The 19,923-nt window shown below is 38.3% G+C and overlaps 1 protein-coding gene across 4 annotated transcripts in view; it reads right to left on the bottom strand.

The window, feature by feature from the left end:
- roraa (RAR-related orphan receptor A, paralog a) overlaps window positions 1-19,923 on the bottom strand; it is a 526,177-nt gene that overhangs the window by 91,254 nt on the left and 415,000 nt on the right. Inside the window, exon 1 of one of the 4 annotated variants that reach the window (XM_073942164.1) lies at window positions 1,837-2,097. The gene's annotated coding sequence lies outside the window, so the exon portion shown is untranslated. 4 annotated transcript variants of the gene reach the window in all.

Genomic DNA, 19,923 nt, shown 5'->3' with positions numbered 1-19,923 from the left:
TAATGGATATTAACATTAACTTACCATTTTAAAGTGTGTAAGGCTCGATTAACAGGCACACTCGCTACTATTGGTGTCGTCAATCTGGTCCCCTGCATGTTCGTAAAGTCATCAGAGGAGGAATCAGGTGAAAAAACCTTCGCCAATATTTGGATTTTGGACTGCAATACCAAGTTCAACCACTTGGTGTCAATCCTACATACTGCACCTTTAAATTTAATGAAGTATTTCAATTTATTTCTGAATTCAGACCTGTTGCCAAGTTAAGGCAAGCCCCATTAGACTCCAATGTAAATATTTCTGAAAAATATATTCTTACATATAACTTATATATAACATCAAAACAACTGATCTTTCATAATCCACAAGGTGGTTTTTGATTAGCTAATATGATATAAATGTTACAAACAAAAACATTAGATGACCATTTTACAGTGTGTAAGGATCGATCAATAGGCACACTCACTCCGGTTGGAGTCTTCAATCTGGCAACCTGCATGTTCGTTAAGTCATCAGAGGAGGGGTTGGGTGAAAAAAAACCTCGCAAATATTTGGAATTTGGACTGCAATACCAAATTCAACCACTTGGTGTTAATCCTACATATTGCACCTTTAAATATAATTGAGTATTTTAATTTAATTATGAATCAAGGCCTGTTGCAAAGCCACAGCATGCCCAATCAGACTCCAATGTGCTTAAATATTTCAGAAAAATATATTCACACATATAACTTCTGTATAACATCAAAACATTTGGTACGTCATAATCCACATGAGGTCATTTTTAATAAACTAATAATATGAATATTAACATTGGCCCACCATCTTACAGTGTGTAAGGACCAATCAACAGGCACACTCGCTACTGGTAGGGTCATCAATCTGGCAACCTGCATGTTCGTTAAGTCATTGGAGGAGAGGTCAGGTGAAAAAAAAACCCTCACCAATATTCGAATTTGGACTGCAATACCAAGTCTAACCACTCGGTGTCAATCCTACATATTGCACCTTCAAATATAATTAAGTATTTTAATTTAATTATGAAAGCAAGCCCTATCAGACTCAAAAACAGATTCTTACATATAATATATCTCTATAACATTTCATGCATCATATTCTTTTAGTTGTGGGAGTTTCTTTTACCCAACTAGCTGTTTCAGCTAAATATTCAGGCCGATTCCGAGTCCTACCCTGCGGCCCACAAAAGAACTATGCTTCATTGGGTTCACTGTGTGAATCTCACTGCCAACCTGCCGTTCAAGGGCACCGTGATGACATTTTTATATTCCACGCTTAAAAAAAAAAAACTGTCCCGAGAAGTGTTTAAGAATTCATCGCTCTCGCACAGTCCCTCTGTCCTCAGATTTAGAAGATGTGCAGGATTTCGATTGATTTCAGCTTGAATTGATCAATAATGCAGCGCCGGCGAGAGAACATGAGAGAATAGAAGGAAGAGAATATTTTTTTACTATCAGCTCGATAATTACCGCAGGGATCGCTAATGAGAGGCACGGCGTAAACGAACACAATAGCATGCACTGTTTACTCACGGTTGCTCAAGCTTGGGAAAAAAAAAAGCGAAAACAAACACACTCACACACACACACACGTAAATCCCTTTTGTATAAATTATGAAACTCCCAAAACCGCTAAACCAAGCAACAACGTATCCCACAACAGATCAAAGGCTCGTTCTAATCAATGCCTACGAAATATGTCAAAGATCAAAAACAAAAAAAAATAAAAGAGAGACTCCTCGACCGGGCCGTACGCCCATTATTGCGCTAACGTCTCCCTGAGCATTTTCACACTCCTCTCATCAACAGCTTTGTTTACCGTTTCAGCTCATAATTAAAGCCGGAGCCTCGCAATGGAGTAGCCGTGAGATCCGATCGCGCCGGTGAAGAGAGAACAACCAAGCAGCCGACGTTCAGCCGCTGATCTGGTTTAATCTTGTGGATGTTTGTAACACATCACTGTAATGAGCTTCAATGAGCTCCTGTTTTCTTCCCCCTCTGCATTAACAGCGCTTCAGACGCCGGGCGCTTTTTAACAAAGACATTTGTGCAGATGCTGGTGTCTGATTCCTTTTGCTTTGTACTTGCAAGGCATGACGTGTTAAAGGAACACTCCGGGTTATTATTGTAAATAGGCTGATTTTACAAGTCACCCACTGTTAAACAGTCGAGTTGTATCATATTTTAATCCATTCAGATGGTCTGCTCGTCTGACTTTTAGCTTAGCTTAGCATAGATCATTGAATCGGATTAGACCGTTAGCATTCCTCTCAAAAATGAACCAAGAGCATCAATAATTTTCCTTTTTAAAGCTTCATTAAAGCTCTTGTGTACATACATCATGTATTAAGACTGACAGAAAGAGAAAAGTAGCTATTTTCTTGGTTGATATGGCTAGGATCTACACTCATTCTGCCGTAGAAATGAAGGAACTTTGCTGTCGTACTATGGCTGAAGCAGGCAATACACTTTTCCAAGCTTTAAATGGGAAAGTTATTTAAACTTTAAAAAAGAAAATTTGTAAGATGCTAATGGTCTAATCTGATTCAATGGATTTTGCTAAGCTAAGCTAAAACTGCTCCTGCTAGACCCAGAGATTGTCTGAAAAATTTTGGTAAGATGCTAATGGTCTAATCTGATTTAATGAATTATGCTAAGCTAAAATTGTTTCTGCCAGACACAGAGATCGTTTGAAAATTTTCAGTAAGATGCTAATGGTCTAGTTCGATTCAATGAATTATGCTAAGCTTAGCTAAAAGTCCTCCTGGAGGACCAAGCGATCGGATAAAAATTTTCAGTGAGATGCTAATGGTCTAATCTGATTCAATGAGTTATGCTGAGCTAAGGTAAAATTGTTTCTGTCAGACCCTGAGATCTTCTGAAAAAGTTTCAATGAGATGCTAATGGTCTAATCTGATTCAATGAGTTATGCTAAGCTAAGCTAAGCTTAAAGTGTTCCTGACAGACCCAGAGATTGACTGAAAACTGTCAGTAAGATGTTAATGGTCTAATCTGATTCAATTAATTATGGTAAGATAAGATAAAGGTGCTCCTGTCCCACCCAGAGATTGGCTAAATATCTTCAGTGAGATGCTAATGGTCTAATCTGATTCAATAAATTATGCTTAGCTAAGCTAAAAGTGCTCCTGCAAGACCCATAGATCGGCTGAAAAAATTCAGTGAGATGTTAATGGTCTTATCCCATTCAATGAATTATGCTAAGCTAAGCTAAAAGTGTTCCTGTCACACCCAGAGATTGACTAAAATTTTTCAGTAATATGCTAATGGTCTAATTTGATTAAATGAATTATGCTAAGCTAAGCTAAAAGTGCACCTGTCACACCCAGAGATCGGCTGAAAACTGTCAGTGAGATGCTAATGGTCTAATCTGATTCAATGAATTATGCTAAGCTAAGTTAAAAGTGCTCCTGTCAGACCCAGAGACTGGCTAAAAATCTTCAGTGAGATGCTAATGGTCTAATCAGATTCAATGAATTATGCTAAGCTAAGTTAAAAGTGCTCCTGGCAGACCCAGAGACTGGCTAAAAATCTTCAGTGAGATGCTAACGGTCTAATCAGATTCAATGAATTATGCTAAGCTAAAAGTGCTCCAGTCAGACCTAGAGAGTGACAAAAAAAAAATCAGCGAGATGCTAATGGTCCAATCAGGTTCAATGAATTGTGCTAAGCTAAGCTAAAAGTGCTTATGCCAAACCCAGAGATCAGGTGAAATTTTTCAGTGAGATGCTATAGGTCTAATCTGATTCAATGAATTATGCTAAGCTAAGCTAAAAGTTCTCCTGCCAGACCCAAAGATTGGCTGCACACTTTTTGTAAGATGCTAATGGTCTAATCTCATTCAATGAATTAAGCTAAGCTAAGCTAAAAGTGCTCCGGCCAGACCCAGAGATTAGCTGAATGGTTTCAAAAAGGTAAAAGTCCAATGTTCAACTCTAGTGGAGCTGTACAATCAAAAAGAGTTTCTTTAAAAGCACAAAACGTGCAGTTGAGATTAGATCAGGCAAACAAACCCACACACACATGCACAAATGTTTAATTTCTGTACACCTTTCTTTGTGGTCTCCATATAGAAACACAAACCGCATGCCATCCACCACCTACACAAATGCGACGTGCACAAACCTTGCTCTCACGCATCTCGAGACAAATCTCTCGAACGAATGTGTGTGTGTCTGTGTGTGTGTGTGGTTGCATAGTCTCACGGAAAGGGCATGTTTTGTCTCTCATCCTCACAGCAGGCTATCTGTTTGTACATTTCAGAACTTTTTTGTAATGTGCAAAATCAAGATTGCAGCTTCATCTTTGCAGACTACAATGCAGTGGAGTTTGGAGGAAACTGTGGTGCTTTTTTTTTGTCTTGTAGATGGAGAGACACGTGATCGGGTCTGCCACAACATTCAATGGCTGATTACTTTGCTGATCATCAAGTCATCTGTACAGTGCAAAAAAAAAAAAAATGTAATAACAAAGTCAAGACAAGAAATATTTGTATGTTGCTTTAACTTATTTTCAGTTTTCAACTACATTTCAGTTCATTTCAACTACAGTTATACAAAGTTCAAGCTAATTTAACTTAATATTTAACTATTTTACTTAATTGAACTATATTTAAACTTAATTTATTTTAACATTTTTTGTCAGAATGATTGATGTAAGTTGAAATGACTAGAAACGTTCATTTGATTTAACAATTGTTTTACAGTGTATATGTATTATTTCATAATTCCAAAAGCCTATTAAAATCAGCATTGTTGTTATTTGTATTATCTTATAAAATTGTGAATCAATAAATTAAGTAGAAAAAGCAACTTATTAACAGTAAATATCACTATAATTATCGTAAACTGGAAACAATTTAATAAAAATGATAAATGTAATGATAATAATAATAATAGTTATTATTATTATAAATTATTAAATGAGTCATATTTAATATTTAATAGCTTTAAAAAAGTAAAATGTAATAGTATATTAATATATATGATAATAATAATAATATTAATTATAATAATAGTAACAATAATAACAACATTAAATATTAATATTATAATAATACATATTGGTATCAATAACAAAATCAAAACCATTAAACATTTATATAATACTACTTCATTGTAACACATTTAAAAATATAATAGTAATAAAAAAATAATAATAATTAATAACAACAGTATTTATAATTGTATTATTATTATACAATGTAAAATGTTATAGTATAATAATATATAGAATAACAATAATAACAATAACAACAATAATATTATTATTATTATTATTATATTTTATTAATAACAATTAATATATTTTATTAATAATTATAATTATAATAGTTATAATAACTGAGTGGCTCTTTAACTGAGAGAAGAACAAAATCGTAGGAGGTTGAAAACAAGGACAACTTTAAAAAGTATGTATGTCTGTATGTGGTGTGACATTATGGAACAGTCTAGAACAGATTCTCAAGCAATGTCAAGATATCAATCAATTTAAAAAGTTGTATAATTACATATTATTAAAGGAATATAATGATGAAGATGATTGAAAAAGGATCAAATGAGAAAGGTATGATGAAATTTTAATTTGGGGGGGGGGGGGGGGGGGGTGTTAGGATGGGTTCTATGCTATAGAATATAAATGTACAAATGGAATCAAACATATAATTAGTCAAAGATGCCAAAAGGATAAAATATGTCTCATGTAAAAAGAAGAGATAAATAACAGAAGAAATAAGTTTGGGTAATAAATGTTGAAATGTATTTTTAAAGATATTTTATTTATGACATTTCTGTTTGAAAAAAAAAAAATTAATCCAATAATAATATTTAATTATTATTATTGGATTAAATTATTTTTTTTTTCAAACAGAAATGTCATACATAAAATATCTTTAAAAATATATTTATTATTAATTATCTAATTATTTATTAATTTAACTTTATTTAAAAATAAAATAAAAAACATATTAATAATAATAATGATAATAAAAAATATATAATAATAATAATAATAATAATAATAATAATAATAATAATAATAATAATAATAATAATACTTATTATCATTATAAATAATTAAGCTTTTATTCATTAAATAATATTATATTCTCAGGTACTGTAAGACTTACTACATATACCAACCAAAAGTGAAGAAACTCCATGTATGCGCTGGCCAATGCAGACTTCTTACTTTAATTTCTGCCCGTGCACATAAGAGAAGTGAAAACTTAAATGACACCATAGTCAAAGCAAATGACTCGTGACCAAACATGAGCCATGCAGTTTTTTTAAAGCCAGTATTATGCATTCAGTCTCTGTCTGGAAAAGAGATTTCACTCTCAGCTAAAACAAGACGCCGTAATTCACAGCCGCCCACATTGTGTAAGTGCTAACTGAGTGATGGTATTTATGGAGTGTCACTATAAGACGAGAGCCGGTCTGAGAGGCTGTGATAGTGTTTCTGAAGGCTCTCGTGTCCTTCAGTCCACATATGAGACGAATTAATGCCACTATCATCGCCGTTCCAGTCCCTCGAAACTATCGACCCAAAACAAAACAGCACAACACAAAAGAAGAGAGTAAGGAGTGCGGTGTGTAATGGGCCGTCGCTGCATGGAAATGAAGGTCATGGCTGGGATCTCGTATATCCAAAGATCAATTAAACAGGATGGGAAAAAAGGAACGATTACAGAGTGAGAAACAAAGATTTTTCAACTGATTCTTCTTGTTGTGGTTGTAAAGATGTGCATGTGTGTGTGTGTATCTCCTTCATTATTAATGTTTAAACACGCATCCAGTGCTATAAGTTACAAAGTTACTAGTAACTGTAATTAGATTACTTTTCTGCCGATAAAGTAACGGAATACTTTTCATTCATTAATTTTCTTTTCAGCTTAGTCCCTTTATTACTCAGAGGCCAGCCACAGCGGAATGAACCGCCAACTATTCTAGCATAGGTTTTACACAGCGGATGCCCTTCCAGCTGCAACCAAGTATTGGGAAACACCCATACACACTCATTCTCTCTCTCACACACACACACACACACACACACACACACACACACACACTACAGCCAATTTAGTTTATTCAATTCACCTATACTGCTACTTATAATGTCTTAAAATACTTAAAATAAAGTCAACATTTCTGGATGAATGGATTTTGGGATCAATCAATCAATCAATCAATCAATGAATCAATCAATAAATAAATAAATAAATAGATTTTGAAAGAAATATTGTTGTCCCCATCGCCAGCAATCTCGCCTGTGCAGAACAACACATATGCCACTGGGAAGAACTACAACTCCCATCACGTACTGTGCACACACACCAGTTCCAGTTCTCACCCTGATTGCACTCACACAGCTGGAATCTCATGATGGACTAATCAGACGTACCACATAAACAGCACACGCACACACAGACTTTGCAAGAAGGGTGTAACGGAGGTCGGAGCCAGCTCCAAGAGGGTGGGGCTTGAGCTCCAAGTGGGCCGTACAAACGTATTTCTTTGATGTGTTGTACATGACACAGAGTCCAATATTGTGCTTTAGGAATGTCTACACCTACCCGGATTCTTTGATTGATTCTTTGCCGCCTGTACTGTCAATTTACTTGAATTTAATTTAAAATCAAACTTTTGGATTACCTGTCTGTAAGTTTGCTTCTGTGTTTGACCAATGCCTGCCTCAAGAATCTTAAAATAAACTGCACATGGATCTTCACCTCTGTTGTCCAGCGGCCCTACTGCAACAATTTTGCTAAATAATTATATTTTTAACTATCTGCAATCTTTTCGCTGTGTATTAGGATGTCAGAACTCTTTGGGATTGGGCCAGCGAGAAAGACAGAAATGTGGACTTTGAGTTCAGCGCCTCGGTGCTGATGCGGCTCTTGTTCAGGATGGACGGCTTCACAGCGTACTTCCAGACAGAGGAAAAAGAGAGAAAAAAGAGAGAGGAAGAACAGACAAGAACCTGTGCTCAGCAGAGGGAGAGCTCTCATCCAGAAACAAGGAGCCCAGGGGAACAACAAAAGAAGAGAGATGGGCTAAAAGAGGAGAAAAAAATATATAAAAACACCTTCAAAACAACAACAAAACACCACTGGCCCTGCGGAGCGAACCCTGGGTGAACGCCAGCACTCAATGCTATCTCTATATGAAGGATTGAGATAAACAGATAGATGGGAGGACAGATGGATGGAAGGATGGATTGAAAAGTGTATAGATAGAATGATAAAATGAACAGTAGAATGAACAATAGAACGAACGATGGAGCGAGTTATAGAATGATTCATAGAACAAACGATAGAACAACTGATAGAATGAACAACAAAACGAATGATAACATAAGTAGAACGAACGATAGAACAAATGATAGATAAAACGGTAGATAGAACGAACAATAGATAGCACAAACAATAGAACGAATAATAGATAGAACGAACTATAGAATGAATGACAGGACAAACGAATGATAGAGCGATTGATTGAGCAATAGAGTAAACAAATGATAGAATGATGGATAGAACAATAGATAGAACGAACGACAGTACAATAGATAGAATGAATGATAGGGCGATAGATAGAAAATATACAGAACGACAGAATGAACTATAAAACGATAGAATGACTGATAGATATAACAACCTATAGAATGATAAATAGAATAAACAATCGATAGAACGATAGATAAAACAATAAATAGAAGGATAAAATGATAGATAGAACGATAGATAGAATGAACAATATATAGAACGAATGATAGAACAAACGATAGAACAATAAAACGAACGATAGAGCAATAGATAGATTGATAGACCTAGAGACAAAACAATAGATAGAATGAATGATGGAACGAACGATAGAACAAACAATAAGGTAAATGATACAACAAACAATAGATAGTACGATAGAATGAATGATAGAATGAACGAACAAACGATTAAAACAAACGATAGAAAGGTAGATGGAACAATAAATGGAACGATAGATAGAACGAATGGTAGATAAAACAAACAATAGTGATGATAGATAGAATAAAGAATAGAACGAACAATAGAACGAAAGATAGAATAAACAATAGAACGAAAGATGGAATGAACAATAGATAGAACGAACGATAGAACGATAGAATGACCAATAGAACAAATGATAGAAGTATAGATAGAACAAATGATAGAACGAAAGATAGAATGAACAATAGATAGAACAAACGATAGAATGATCAATAGAAAGAATGGTAGACGAATAGATAGAACGAACGATAGAATGATAGATAGAACGATAGATAGAATGAAAGATAGAACGATAGATAGAACGAACTAACAATAGAACAAACCATAAAACGAATTATAGAACTAACAATAGAACAAACAATAGAACGGATGAACGATAGAATGAACAAAAGAATTAGAGATAAAACAAACAAATGATAGAATGAATAATAGATATAAAAAACGATACAATAAACGATAGAACAATACATAGAACAAACAATAGAACGGTGGATGGATAGAATAGTAGAAAGATCAACATATAGAACAAACAGTAGATAGAATGATAGATAGAAAGATAGCTAGAACAATTGATAGAACAATAAATAGAACGAACAATAGAACGAACAGAACAAATGATAGACAGAATGACAGAACGATAGCGCGATAGAACGATAGCACGATAGAACGATAGATAGATAGATAGATAGATAGATAGATAGATAGATAGATAGATAGATAGATAGATAGATAGATAGATAGATAGATAGATAGATAGATAGATAGATAGATAGATAGATAGATAGAGTTAAAAAAAAAAGCAAACAGCGAGAAAACAATAGAGCCACAGAGAGAGTCAGTGAGTCCAGGCTTGATCGTCTTTGGCATCTCATTCTTAATCAGCGCAGTGTTGGGTGGAATGGATGCTGACATGCAAACTGCTCCACACAACAGGGAACGAGCTCCTAATCAGTAATCAGACTGTCTGTTTAAGCGGTGGGGGCTCTGGGTTTCACTCCGGCGCGGGTCAAGGGCCTCTCCACAGTCCCGCTTCCCTACAGCGCTACACCCAAGCACAGCTTCAGAGCAAACACAAACCCCTGCCATCACCCCACGGGATTCTAACGGGGCAAACAATTCCTGTCATCTCCAACGTCAGCCATTGCTTCTAATTGATTTCGTCGTGAAACGTTATTTGTAAAGGATAGAGTTATGAGGACAAGTTAATAGTTCCACCAGACACTTCAGGAAATGTCAGAAAAGCTCCAGTGATTTTATTGTCTGCTTTAATTAAACAACAAAACAGTGAAAAATCCTTTCATCTTCATCATTAAATTCTGATAGATAGATGGATGGATATATAGAACAATAAATAGAATGATAGATAGAATGAAAGAACAATAGATAGACAGACAGACAGATAGATTAAACAATAGAACAAACAATAGATGTGGGTGGATGGATGGATGGATGGATGGATGGATGGATGGATGGATGGATATATAGAATGATAGATCGATAGATAGAATGATAGAACAAAAATAGATATAGATGAATGGATGGATAAATAGAACGATAGATAGAACGATAGATAGATAGAACGATAGATAGATAGAACGATAGATAGATAGATAGATAGATAGATAGATAGATAGATAGATAGATAGATAGATAGATAGATAGATAGATAGATAGATAGATAGATAGATAGATAGATAGATAGAATATACGATTGATATAGATGGATGGATGGATGGATATATAGAATGATAGATCGATAGATAGAATGATAGAACAAAAATAGATATAGATGAATGGATGGATAAATAGAACGATAGATAGATAGATAGATAGATAGATAGATAGATAGATAGATAGATAGATAGATAGATAGATAGATAGATAGATAGATAGATAGATAGATAGATAGATAGATAGATAGATTATACAATTGATATAGATGGATGGATGGATGGATGGATGGATGGATATATAGAACAATAGATCTATAGATAGAATGATAGAACAAAAATAAATATGCATGGACAGATGGATGGATGGATGGATGGATGGATGGACGGATAGATGGAGATAGATAGATAGATAGATAGATAGACAGACAGACAGACAGACAGACAGACAGACAGACGGACGGACGGACGGACGGACGGACGGACGGACGGACGGACGGACGGACGGACGGACGGACGGATATATACAAGATTAGATCTATAGACAGAACGATAGAACAAACAATAGATATAGGTAGATGGATGAATGGATAGATGGATGAATGGATGGATGGATGAATGGATGGCAGGATATTTAAAACAATAGATCTATAGATAGAACGAAAGAACAAAAACAATTAAATATAGATAGATAGATAGATAGATAGATAGATAGATAGATAGATAGATAGATAGATAGATAGATAGATAGATAGATAGATAGATAGATAGATAGATAGATAGATAGATAGATAGATGGATAGATAGATAACAATAGAACAATAGAACAAACAAAAGATATAAATGGATGGATTGATGAATAGATAGATGGATAGATGTGTAAAATTATATATAGATACATAGAGCGAAAGATTTTTCATTTTATCTTGAAACGTTATTTGTAAAGGACAGAGTTGTGAGGATGAGCTAATAGTTCCCCCATAAACTTCATAAAACGTCAGAAAAGCTCCAGTGATTTTATTGTCTGCTTTAAATAAACAAATAACGGCGAAAAATCCTTTCATCTTCATCATTAAACACAGGCGTGACTTAATTCCTAATAAATATATGTGCATATATAACACGTCTTCGGAGGTCGGCGGGGCTGAGAATGCTTGGCTTTGTTGTTGTGAGGAATTAAATTCATGCCATGTGGTTTGTTTAGAACACAGCAGGCCTAATCAAAGTAACCTTGAGATACAATTTCACGCTCAGACTGCATGCAGACTTTCAGAAGACGGCGTGCCAGCGCTTCTTGCGACGTAAATGCCGTCTTGTGTCTATATGAAGATATATGTGTAGAGTTCACACTGACTATGTTTACATGGACTACGGGAATGTAATTGTTTGTCTTAATCTGAGTATGACAATGATATGATTATAGTGTTACATGAGTTGCTTTTTGGAATGTTTCTTTTATGTTCCTGTTTTAAATGATATAATACATAGTTCGTTTAATGTCATTACGTCAACATTCGATAGCTTCAACACTAGTCTTGGCACCATATGGTATATTGTTTTTAATTTTGTGATGAGTTGAACTGCAGTTAATTTCTCACACTATGCGTGCAAACAGACGATGGTGGATGCAAGTTTTCAAGCAACCGGCTACCTCTGAAGTTTCATTCGTGATATTAACGTGTGTGCGTCCTATTGCAAAATGTAACGAAAAGTACTACAAACCGCTAATAGTCTGATTGCGGTATTTGATTGCAGTACATGTCTGTACTGCACTTCAATAATGCGACTAAAACAGGAATACCTCATGTTTTAATTTGTTTTCTGCTTAGTTCCATTACCTTTGTCGAGTTATGGTTAATCGAAAACTACTCTTTACATAGTAGACTCTTGCTCATGATATGACTTAACCATATTAAAATGGGAGTATTACTGTCTATGTAAATGTACTCACTGACAGCTGGATGCTAGTAGTAGCAAGTAGTATGGATGTCTCTGGGGCAGGGGGGGATGAGTTAGGATGATTCTAAGGGCGTACTCACACTATGTACAATTGCCTTGAACCGGGCTGAAGCACGCTTGTCCCTACTTCCGTCTCCCCCCGATTAATAAATCCATATGAAGCAGTCCCTAAAGTCACGTCCCGTCTTCAGTTTCCGGCTCAGGCTCGCTTTACACTCACACTAGTGCCCAAGTGAACTGCGCTCTGGCACACCACTTCCAATCGGGCCAGGGCCGGCTCACTGAACCGCGCCTGAGCCCAATTCAGCACACTCACACTTCTCAAACAATCTGGGAAACGGGCCTGTGTACGGTTCGGATAGCATAGTGTGAGTGCGCCCTAAGGGTCCATGCCATTTTGGGACCCCCAGAGTTGCTATAGGGGGTCCAATTAAACACCAAAAACCACCCCCCATCCCCTCCCCTTCACTTTTGTCTGCAACACCCCCCAACCCAAGTTTCTTAGCAGGTGTTTTTTTTAAATGCTACAAGTAGCTTTACCTTGCCCATTCAGAAGCGGGAATCAGCAGACGTGCATCAACTTAAGGCAGGGGTGTGCAAAGTCGGTCCTGAATTGCCGGTGTCCTGCTGACTTTAGCCCCACCTTGCTTCAACACACCTGCCCTGATGTTTTTGTATACCTAGTACCTTAATTAGCTTGTTCAGGTGTGTTTGATTAGGGTTGGAGCTAAACTCTCCAGGACACTGGCCCTTCAGGACCATGTGGACACCCCTGACTTAAGGTAAACACAAAACAAAAGTCTCTATCAGGAACTCGACGCTTGTAAACAATTGCTCCATTGGCTCTCAGCTCTCAGCACCACCCCTGCTTGCACTGTAGACGTGTAGTTATATTTTTGAGAGGTGCACAATGGCTTCAGCCACGGCGATGGCTAGGCCCACACGGAATCTGTGCGCGCAGAATTCCGCAGATTTTCCGTAGAATTCCGCAGATTTCTGCAGATTTTTAGCCCATCATTAATTCTGTTTATTTACTTGAGTAAATGTGTAAATCTGAATTTATTCGGTTTTTATTCAGTAATTTATTACCTTTTTTTCATATATTAAGGTTTTAGTTATGATACTCCGCTGGGTACTCCCAAAATAATTCCGCAGATTTTTACCAAAATTCTCCGCAGAAATGACAAAAAACGTCCGCAGATTCCGTCTGGCCCTGGCGATGGCTATGCGACCACATGAAGGCTGCGCGGGGGCATACACGTGCATTTAATGCAGAAGCATGAATCAGCCTTTAGTCCCTTATTTATCAGTGGGGTCACCACAGCAGAATGAACTGCCAACTATTCCTGCACATGTTTTACACATGCGGCGGATGCCCTTCCAGCCGCATCCCACTACAAGGAAACACCCATGCACTCTGGAGTGTTGTTATTGCTTTCACATTTGAATAAGTACAGGTGCTTGAACATACAGAGTAGAACGGACCAGCGGGACCCTCGATGGCCCCGGCAGGAACCCCTCTAAATCAACTCAATGTTGCTCATCTTGCTTCCGCAATCAAGCCTCCCACTTGAAGCTGCTTCCATTGTTCTGCCCTTCCTCCCACTTTTTCAGCTCTCTCTCTCTCTCTCTTTCAGGCCTTTTTCCCTAATCTCATAAAAATTCAGAAGGATACTCCCACATTTTACTCCTCTCTCTCCTGCCATTCTTGAGAACATTAAAGCTGATCTCCATGGTGAGGACGGGAGGATGAACTCTCTGGCCTCTCAAGTATGCACTCCGCAGCACCCTGCTCCTCAGTCTGAACTAAAACGGAGGTCTCGTTTTTGATGTCGCACCTTTTTTGGGGGCCTCAAATGTTTAAAATACAGTTTTACCTTGATTTGGGATTGAATCCTGAATTCAAAGCCTTCAGTTTATTACCATAAGCAGTTGAAAGTCCAATTGATGTGCATATAAAAAAAAGACACTTTTACTTTAAAAGTTGTGCTGTAGATCGTCATCGCAAAGGGAATGGTGAAAGAGACTCTAAAAATAGACACTCCTGGAACCTTCGGATCTGAGCTGTGCATTAAACTTGCAGAATAATGACCACTGACACATTGTGTAACATGACGGTAATGCAACACAGATAGGACATTAGCAATCCCATGCAAATGTCAACCTTGCCAGGGAAAAAAAAAAAAAAAGGTTTCTCCAAAATAGCAAAGTTGTTAGTTAAGGCTTGTATTGTACAACACTTTCAAACCATTTTTATTTGATTTAACAAAGTCGGACAAGTGGCAATTTCACATCTGACACATTCATAAAGGTCCTATAAAACACCAACTAGTATCCTTTTGATATCACTTTTGTCCATAACGCATGTTTGTTTACCTCACTTTTATTTTAAAACACTTGTACAGATTTAGATGTTTAGGATCTCTTAAGCTGTACGTTCTCAAGTCTGTACTGCAAATCTCACATCCATAATGCCGGAATTGCTCGCATTTACCATAGGTGGAATTCAAGTTCAATTCAAGTACTTCTTTTCCCCCTGATCCAGCATAAAAATCTCAAATTGTAACCTTTGGCGGAAAAAAAAACAAGACTGAAATCAAAACTCCTGTATCGGAATGATTTGAGACGAGCCCCAGAGGTCTCTGCTTATGTCACAGCGGGGTCACCGAAGAGTGAGGAGAAAAGGAGACAATCAGATCTCATCTACCTCCCCTGGGTCACCCTCTTTCTCTCAATCGCTCGCTCTCTCTAAAACACAAACAACTACACTCCTTCATGCATGCCTGCAGTGCAGATTTGATTACCGGCAAACCCTCGGCAACCCTTTCCAGACTCTTGTCAGAGAAAGCGGGTCAAGACTGCGAGCTTACAAGAAAGATGATACTGGTCCGATGAACGTCCGATAAGAGATCTGACATCTTCAGGGTAGAAAGAGCAGGTTTGTCTGTCTTGAAAAAAGGATTTGATTTACCCAGGGATTAACAGCACAAAAGCACAGTTTTGAGGAGTAGGGCTCCTGGGAGATCCAGGAGGCAGGGTGGCGAAGTCGGGACTAAGGGATTCTCGTTTACCTGTTTAGGGGCAAAGAACGAAGAGAGTGGCCCTGTTCCTGTTCACTAGAGTTTTCTGTTGCACGCATCTTCATTCTTTCATATGAGAGTCTGACAAAACGCAAAATCGATAATCCTTTTTCCCCCCATTTCCTCTTTGATGCAACTTCAAAAGGTTAGTGGACGGCTCTCCGAGGAGTGTTCAAAAGGAGGAAGGAGGGGCAAAAAAAGAAGATAAGGAGAAAAAGACACTCCCTGAAAAGGGGCAAAACAACGTGCTTAGAATTGAAGTGCAAGCAAAGCACGGTGCGACTCGGAGCACCTTCAATCACCACTGTGGTTTGCCGCATTCAGCCTGTGTGAACGAAAGACCAAAGCGGTCTCACACGATTTCATCTCACTCTGCACCTGGAGAGTACGTAGCAGGCACCCTGTGCACACAGACCTATGTAGTACGCATCCACACAGTTACACCAGGTACACCCGACTAACCTTGGCTTAGAGTAATAGATTCAACCCTCATCTGAATTTCGGAAGATTCAGTAAACCCTGACCTAGTGGAATAGTCTGTTCCCTGGGAGACTTTGAAGACAAATGTGGCAGTGCGTACAACCTTTCCCCACTGTTTGTCTGCAGTGCAATCCGTCTACACGCTTCCTCATTCTCCTAGTCTTCAAATGAAAACAGTCCCTTTTATCCAACTGCATTTGAGTGCAGGAATAATCACCTTTCACCCTGCTCTGTGTTTGAGAGCGTAGAGCATTTGTGCATGTGCGCTTCAACACGCTGTGTATGTGTGTGTGTGTAGGTGCAGCTGGACCTGTGGTGAATGTGTTATCAGCGAAGTACTGTGAGAAGGAGAACTCTGGCAGGCCTGAAATACATTCTGACAGCCTGAAACATCAAAGGACTCCTTACGACTGTGCTCTTAACGTGGAGTCAATGTAGGAAATTACTCCGAAGGCGTGAGATGACTATCCTTCTGAACAGTCAAATCTCTCAAACATTAAAAACAATGCCTGATGCCTCACAGAAAAAAACTCCAGTAATAAGAAACGCCTTTCTACTTAGGTTGAAGCGTTAAGTCAACATGAAACAACATCGTTTCAGATTGGAGAAGATAAAAATAAAGCATTAGATGTCGTTTACGCAACAACATTTTCAACCAAAAATGCAACTTTTTATGCGTTTTGCCTGTTCGTTTACAAGACAATGGCCTGAAAATGCATGAATCAGAATGTGTTGTCGTGTCCGTGTAAACTTCGAACAATTAGAGTCTTCTGATATGTGTTTAGGGAGGTGTAGATAAAAGGCAAGTGCAAACAAAGACACACTCTCAGAAATAAAAGTATGAGACTGGGGTGGTACCTTTTGAAAAGGGACACATTTGTACTTGAAGGGTCCATATTGGCAACTCAAAAGTATATATTATTACCTACAAATTTTGAATGGGAAACTTTTGTACTTTTCAGGTACCAATAAGTACCCTTGAGGTATTAATATGGACCTCATAGGTACAGATTTGTACCTTTTGAAAAGGTAGCACCCCATTGACAGCTTGCATACCTTTAATTCTGAGAGTGCACAACAATGGTAGATTTTGTGGCAGATTGTTGTTGTCCAAGGGTTTGCTAACACTATATTAGCAAAATGTGGATTTACTTCACATTACATCCAACAAGGGGAGACGCATCATACGAACGCAGTAAATTATACATAGACATGAGCAGCGAGGCCCCAACAGTACATAGTTCCTTCCGTAGGTACGGTGTGCTAACAAGGTAACAGCCCTAAAACCGACCTGGCATACGCAATATGGCATCTTTGGCCATATTTGCAGATGTGTAAATCATTTTAAAAACATCTTATAAATGTAAAACTTTTTAAAAACGTAATAGATATGCATTCGTTTTCCTTCGGCTTAGTCCCTTTATACATCAGGGGTCACAACACCGGAATAAACCATCAACTTATTAAGCAAATGTTTTACGCAGCTGATGCCTTTCCAGCTGCAACCCAGTATTGAAACACCCATACACACTCACACACACTAGGGCGAATTAAGTTTATTTAATTTAACTGTACCTCGTGTTTGGAGTGTGGGGGAAAACGGAGCACCCGAAGGAAACCCTTGTGAACATGGGGAGAACATGCAAACTTCAGACAGAAACGCCAACTTGCGACTTGAATCAGTGACCTTCTTACTGTGAGGTGACGGACACGGTGGCTCATTGGTTAGCTCTGTCGCCTCACAGTATGAGGCGACAGTGCTAACCAATGAGCCACCGTGTCGCCCTACATAATGGATAATTATACATAATATAGCGTCTTTGGCCATTTCTTTTTAAAAACATCTTATAACGTGACAATTTTAAAAGGTAAGGCAAAACCTTTTTAATTTTTGGCCACATCATTGTGTAAATGAAGCCTTAAGGCTGGTTTATACTTCTGCGTCAAGCAATTGCCATGACCTACGGCCAGTGCTTAATTTGTGAATCGTGAGGTCCCGGAACAGATGGGGGTAACAAATCCGGCATGCTACCTGAGGATGTGGAGGTCTCGCGCACAAAAGTGGAGAGCGTAGGGCAGCGGTTTAGCTGGATGTTGGATAGCCGAGGGTTGTCAAGAACGAGTCAGGGCGAGCGTTGGTTGTCGAAGACGAAAGTGAAGAGAGTTGGGGAGTCGCGGAACAAATTAGTAGTGAACAGCGGATGGAGGAGGAGAATGGGTAAGGTGCTGGATCAGATTTCAAAGGTGCCGGTTCTGGATCTGGCATGTTGCGACTCAAATTAAGCCCTACGGCGCTAACCTTGCCCGTAGATGTGCATTTATACTTCTGCATGCAGTTTGTGTTGCACTGCAATAGCACTTCTGAAACGCTAGCTGGCAGTAAACTATGTTATGTTCTTCACTATCAAGTTTCTTCACAGGTGTTTTATTTTTTCAGAACACTACCTTAATGTACAAGTAGCTAAAACTCGCTCATTCAAAGGCGGGAACTATAATCATAAGGCGAACACAAAACATCTGGAGATACTACACAGGATTCGACACTTGGAAACAATCGCTCCTTTGGGCTCGCCGCTCACAGCACCGCCCACACTCGGCCAACAAGCCAACCAATTACAGAGCTTGCTCTATGTATCATTGCAACGTATAGTTACATTTTTTTTGAGAGGTGCGCGTCAGCGTTGCTTCAGCCATGGCAAGGGCTATGCGACCGCACACCTTCGTGAAACTGCTGAAGCAACGCTGATGCGCACCTCTCAAAAAAATTTTCCAACACACATGCGCTTGATGTAAGAGTATAAACTAGCCTTTAGGCTTGATTTATTGTTCTGGAATTGATCAGATCTCTTGCTCCGGCTAGTTGGAATGTTTTCTGGATGAAATAAATACTCTGGGTTCATGACAGGTCAGGCTCTTAACAGCTTGGGATTTCTCAATAAGCTTACCATTTACTTCCATTGCAACTAAACATTTCGAATACTCCTTCAGGTACGAAGCACATCCGCCAAATTTAGAGGATAAAGTGTAAATCAGTACAACAACATGTACCGATGAATCAGCAATCATTTGGTCTGTCGGGAAAGTAAGCGAAGTAAGTACTTGATTCATGTTGACTTAAAGGCTAACAGGATAAAATTAGCACAGGTTTGATTGAGTGCAGACAGAAGCATCTGATGTAACAAGGATTTTTTTCCCCCTCTCTCTCTCTCTTTGGAGTGGAGATTGTCTTGCCTGCCAAGAGGGTGAGTTGAGACTGGCACATGGGACTCATGCCAAACTGTCCGAGGCGCCAGGGCTCAGATGTAGCGTGAGGATGGGTGTGTCCGTGCATGGCATGGGTAACCAGGGGAAGTGCCAGACTCCAATTCTTCAGAGAAGCTCTCTCTCTCTCTTTCTCTTCTTTCTACTCTCTTTCGTTTGCTCGGTCTCGATTTCACTCATTCATCCCCATCCGCTTTCTTCCTCTCGCCATCTTCAGACTGTCTGGATGCCAGTTTTTTTTGTCTTCCCCAAACACACTCACACACACACACACCACTGGAGCTAAATCAAAAATCTATGCTCTCAATGGCCAGTCAATATCTCATTAAGCAGTCACCGTGCCCAAGCTGGCAGGTAATGCATTTCACCGTTCTGACACACACTCATACACACTCTGACAGTCTCTCTCTCTTGCA

Source organism: Danio rerio, chromosome 25 (genome assembly GCF_049306965.1).
Source record: "Danio rerio strain Tuebingen ecotype United States chromosome 25, GRCz12tu, whole genome shotgun sequence".
Classification (NCBI taxonomy): domain Eukaryota; kingdom Metazoa; phylum Chordata; class Actinopteri; order Cypriniformes; family Danionidae; genus Danio; species Danio rerio.
Note: the sequence above shows the minus strand (reverse complement) of the source record. Positions and strands in the feature narration are given on the sequence as shown.